The sequence below is a fragment of the Phymastichus coffea genome, unplaced genomic scaffold (assembly GCF_024137745.1).
Source record: "Phymastichus coffea isolate CEN01 unplaced genomic scaffold, Cenicafe_Pcof_1.1 PCOF00017, whole genome shotgun sequence".
Classification (NCBI taxonomy): domain Eukaryota; kingdom Metazoa; phylum Arthropoda; class Insecta; order Hymenoptera; family Eulophidae; genus Phymastichus; species Phymastichus coffea.
The window spans coordinates 1,587,985-1,594,006 of NW_026706828.1; positions in this window are offsets into that span (position 1 = coordinate 1,587,985).

Below are 6,022 nucleotides of genomic sequence, written 5' to 3' on the forward strand. Positions count from 1 at the left end.
AATTTTCGTAATCTATTGGATAAGGCTCGTGATAAGCGAATCTAAAGAGCCAATATCATTAGTTTTTTTTTTCAAAAGCATATCATATATTAGTAATACAATGTAGACCAAGCCGATACCAACGACTTCTAAAACGAATTGATCCGACCACCTATCTTATAATTTTTCAATCTATGTTATTTCTTAAATGAGGTTCGTCCATAGCTAATCCACAGTCGACCAATTTCCTTAATTTTTTTTTCTAAAGAATGTCATTTATTTGTAATATAATGTAGACCAAACCGATACCAACGACTTTTAAAACGAAAAAGGCTCGTGATAAGCGAATCTAAAGGGCCAATATCATTAATTTTTTTTTTTCAAAAGCATATCATATATTAGTAATACAATGTAGACCAAGCCGATACCAACGACTTCAAAACGAATTAAGCCGACCACAAATCTTATAATTTGTCAATTTCCGTCGTTTCTTAAATAAGGCGCGTCATTATCGAGCCTACAGGTGGCCAATATCATGGATTGTTTTTATAAAACCATGTCATTTATTCGTTATATTAAGTAGTTTTAGCTGATCCCGACGACTTCAAAAACGAAATGCTCTGCCCCCAATATCTATGATTTGTCTATTTTAGTGATCTCGTGAATAAGTTTCGTGAACCTGTTTTTCTACACACCTCCCATGCGACGTGTTAGTCTATATAGCCTGTCATATATTCGTAATATAATGTAGACTAAGCCGATACCAACGACTTCTAAAACGAATTAATCCGACCACTAATTTTATAATTTGTCAATTTTCGTTATCTATTGGATAAGGCTTGTGATAAGCGAATCTAAAGGGCCAATATCGTGAGTTTTTTTTTTCTAAAGCATATCATATATTAGTAATACAATGTAGAACAAGCCGATACCAACGACTTCTAAAACGAATTGATCCGATCACCTATCTTATAATTTGTTAAACTATATTATTTCTTGAATAAGGTTCGTCCATAAGTAATCCACAGTCGACCAATTTCATTAGTTTTTTTTCTAAAGAATGTGATTTATTCGTAACATAATGTCGACCAAGCCGATACCAACAACTTCTAAAACGAATTGGTCCGACCACCTATCTTATAATTTTTCAATCTATGTTATTTCTTGAATGAGGTTCGTCCATAGCTAATCCACAGTCGACCAATTTCATTAATTTTTATTTCTAAAGAATGTCATATATTAGTAATAGAATGTAGACCAAGCCGATACCAACGACTTCTAAAACGAATTGATCCGACCACCTATCTTATAATTTGTCAATCTATGTTATTTCTTGAATGAAGTTCGTCCATAGCTAATCCACAGTCGACCAATTTCATTAGTTTTTTTTCTAAAGAATGTCATTTATTTGTAATATAATGTAGACCAAACCGATACCAACGACTTTTAAAACGAAAAAGGCTCGTGATAAGCGAATCTAAAGGGCCAATATCATTAATTTTTTTTTTTCAAAAGCATATCATATATTAGTAATACAATGTAGACCAAGCCGATACCAATGACTTTTAAAACGAATTGATCCGACGACCTATCTTATAATTTGACAATTTTCGTAATCTATTGGATAAGGCTCGTGATAAGCGAATCTAAAGAGCCAATATCATTAGTTTTTTTTTTCAAAAGCATATCATATATTAGTAATACAATGTAGACCAAGCCGATACCAACGACTTCTAAAACGAATTGATCCGACCACCTATCTTATAATTTTTCAATCTATGTTATTTCTTGAATAAGGTCCGTCCATAGCTAATCCACAGTCGACCAATTTCATTAATTTTTATTTCTAAAGAATGTCATTTATTCGTAATATAATGTAGACCAAGCCGTTACCAACGACTTCTAAAACGAATAAGGCTCGTCATAAGCGAATCTACAGGCGGTCAATATCATTAGTTTTTTTTCAAAAGCATATCATATATTAGTAATACAATGTAGACCAAGCCGATACCAACGACTTCTAAAACGAATTGATCCGACCACCTATCTTATAATTTATTAATCTATATTAGTTCTTGAATAAGGTCCGTCCATAACTAATCCACAGCCGACCAATTTTATTAGTTTTTTTCCTAAAGAATGTCATTTATTCGTAACATAATGTCGACCAAGCCGATACGAACAACTTCTAAAACGAATTGGTCCGACCACCTATCTTATAATTTGTCAATCTATGTTATTTCTTAAATGAGGTTCGTCCATAGCTAATCCACAGTCGACCAATTTCCTTAATTTTTTTTTCTAAAGAATGTCATTTATTTGTAATATAATGTAGACCAAACCGATACCAACGACTTTTAAAACGAAAAAGGCTCGTGATAAGCGAATCTAAAGGGCCAATATCATTAATTTTTTTTTTTCAAAAGCATATCATATATTAGTAATACAATGTAGACCAAGCCGATACCAACGACTTCAAAACGAATTAAGCCGACCACAAATCTTATAATTTGTCAATTTCCGTCGTTTCTTAAATAAGGCGCGTCATTATCGAGCCTACAGGTGGCCAATATCATGGATTGTTTTTATAAAACCATGTCATTTATTCGTTATATTAAGTAGTTTTAGCTGATCCCGACGACTTCAAAAACGAAATGCTCTGCCCCCAATATCTATGATTTGTCTATTTTAGTGATCTCGTGAATAAGTTTCGTGAACCTGTTTTTCTACACACCTCCCATGCGACGTGTTAGTCTATATAGCCTGTCATATATTCGTAATATAATGTAGACTAAGCCGATACCAACGACTTCTAAAACGAATTAATCCGACCACTAATTTTATAATTTGTCAATTTTCGTTATCTATTGGATAAGGCTTGTGATAAGCGAATCTAAAGGGCCAATATCGTGAGTTTTTTTTTTCTAAAGCATATCATATATTAGTAATACAATGTAGAACAAGCCGATACCAACGACTTCTAAAACGAATTGATCCGATCACCTATCTTATAATTTGTTAAACTATATTATTTCTTGAATAAGGTTCGTCCATAAGTAATCCACAGTCGACCAATTTCATTAGTTTTTTTTCTAAAGAATGTGATTTATTTGTAATATAATGTCGACCAAGCCGATACCAACAACTTCTAAAACGAATTGGTCCGACCACCTATCTTATAATTTTTCAATCTATGTTATTTCTTGAATGAGGTTCGTCCATAGCTAATCCACAGTCGACCAATTTCATTAATTTTTATTTCTAAAGAATGTCATATATTAGTAATAGAATGTAGACCAAGCCGATACCAACGACTTCTAAAACGAATTGATCCGACCACCTATCTTATAATTTGTTAAACTATATTATTTCTTGAATAAGGTTCGTCCATAAGTAATCCACAGTCGACCAATTTCATTAGTTTTTTTTCTAAAGAATGTGATTTATTCGTAACATAATGTCGACCAAGCCGATACCAACAACTTCTAAAACGAATTGGTCCGACCACCTATCTTATAATTTTTCAATCTATGTTATTTCTTGAATGAGGTTCGTCCATAGCTAATCCACAGTCGACCAATTTCATTAATTTTTATTTCTAAAGAATGTCATATATTAGTAATAGAATGTAGACCAAGCCGATACCAACGACTTCTAAAACGAATTGATCCGACCACCTATCTTATAATTTGTCAATCTATGTTATTTCTTGAATGAAGTTCGTCCATAGCTAATCCACAGTCGACCAATTTCATTAGTTTTTTTTCTAAAGAATGTCATTTATTTGTAATATAATGTAGACCAAACCGATACCAACGACTTTTAAAACGAAAAAGGCTCGTGATAAGCGAATCTAAAGGGCCAATATCATTAATTTTTTTTTTTCAAAAGCATATCATATATTAGTAATACAATGTAGACCAAGCCGATACCAATGACTTTTAAAACGAATTGATCCGACCACCTATCTTATAATTTGACAATTTTCGTAATCTATTGGATAAGGCTCGTGATAAGTGAATCTAAAGAGCCAATATCATTAGTTTTTTTTTTCAAAAGCATATCATATATTAGTAATACAATGTAGACCAAGCCGATACCAACGACTTCTAAAACGAATTGATCCGACCACCTATCTTATAATTTATTAATCTATATTAGTACTTGAATAAGGTCCGTCCATAACTAATCCACAGCCGACCAATTTTATTAGTTTTTTTCCTAAAGAATGTCATTTATTCGTAACATAATGTCGACCAAGCCGATACGAACAACTTCTAAAACGAATTGGTCCGACCACCTATCTTATAATTTTTCAATTGTCGTTATCTCTTGAATAAGGCTGGTGATAAGCGAATCTACATGCGGTCAATTTTATTAGTTTGTTTTTCAATAAATGTCATATATTTGTAATATAATTTAGACCAAACCGGTACCGACGACTTTGATGCCAGATTGATTCTGCCGCCTCATCTATGGTTTGTCACTACTTTGTTATCTTTCCAATAAACTTTTCAAATTCGCCGTTCTAGAGTCTGATATCAGCAACAATCATTTTTGAAAAGTATGTCATTCAATCTTAATATATAGAAGACATTGCCGATACCATCGACTTTCAAAATTAATTGATCCGACCACCATTTTCATGATTTTTCAATTTTTGTGATCTTGTGAATAAGGTTCTTAATTTGTCCTTTGTACACAGTCAATACGACAAATTAGCCTACAATGAATCGTATTATCTTCATTATATAAGGCGGATTAATCCGTTCCAGACTTGTTTTGGAACTAATTCTTTTTACCATCGTATCTGTCATCTGTCAATTTTCCGTTATATTATAAGTAAGGTTCGAAAATTCGCATCTTGCATTATGTCAATACAGGGAATTAGTTTCAAGAACTATTTCGTATATTTATAATATAAGGTAACTATAGCCGAGCCAGACGACTTTTGAATCCAACCTTACTGACGACTATGTCTACGATTTTTCATTGGTGGATCCTCATTAGTCTATTTTTGAATGTAGTCTGGAATATAAGTAACTTGTAGGCGGTTTCAACATTTTTTTCGATTATTTATTCTACTATTCTAAAGATTTCGGAATTTGTCCTCTTGTATTACATAATTCTTTTATTTTAATTTTTCAAACGGCACTAATTTCTTCCGAATAATGACTTATAGATTTATTTTTCAATACATAGCCGGTTCCGGAAACTTATAAATGTTAAATCGTCTTGATCGGTTTTTCATACAAAACATCTTTTTTCATCTAAACAGCTTAAATTTATTATAGATTAATTATTCATATAAATCTATACTAATCTATATATTTTTTTATTAATCTATAAGAAGTCGTCTGAATCGGTTCTACACATACATATATATACACACACACACACACACACACACACATATATATGTATAAAATAACAATATATATATATATAAAATAACAAAAATAATATATATAGTATTTTGACTGAATTTTATTTCTACTCAAAAAAATGTATGAATTAATTTTTACTCTACTTTTATCTTTAAAATCAATTGTATTTATTTTGATTTATTATTAACTATTACACACCAAATAATAAATTACAATTAACGTTGTACCATACCAACTTATACAAAAAATCTTGAAAATATATTTCTCTTATACTTGTGACTCTTTCAATTAATGACAATTACATGTAAATAATAAATCATCTTTCATTTTACGAGTAAAGAAGAAAATTTCAAGTTGCATATGATTTTTTTACTTTTTTTTGGAACTGACTACAGAAAATTTTGAAAAAAATTTTATTTAATCTTAAAAAATTTGGGTTTAGTAAAAGAAAAAAAATGCTTTGATCAAAATTTCCGTGCAATTTTTTCCCTAGAAATGGCAAGAAATAAAAAATTGACTGAAATTTCGAAATTTTTATTAGTGAATTTTCGATTGAAAAAATTAGAAAAACCATTTTGTAAAATAGAAATCAAGGTTGGATTTCCACATGGATTTCTACATGGATATCTATTTGGATATCCTACCTGGATTTCCAG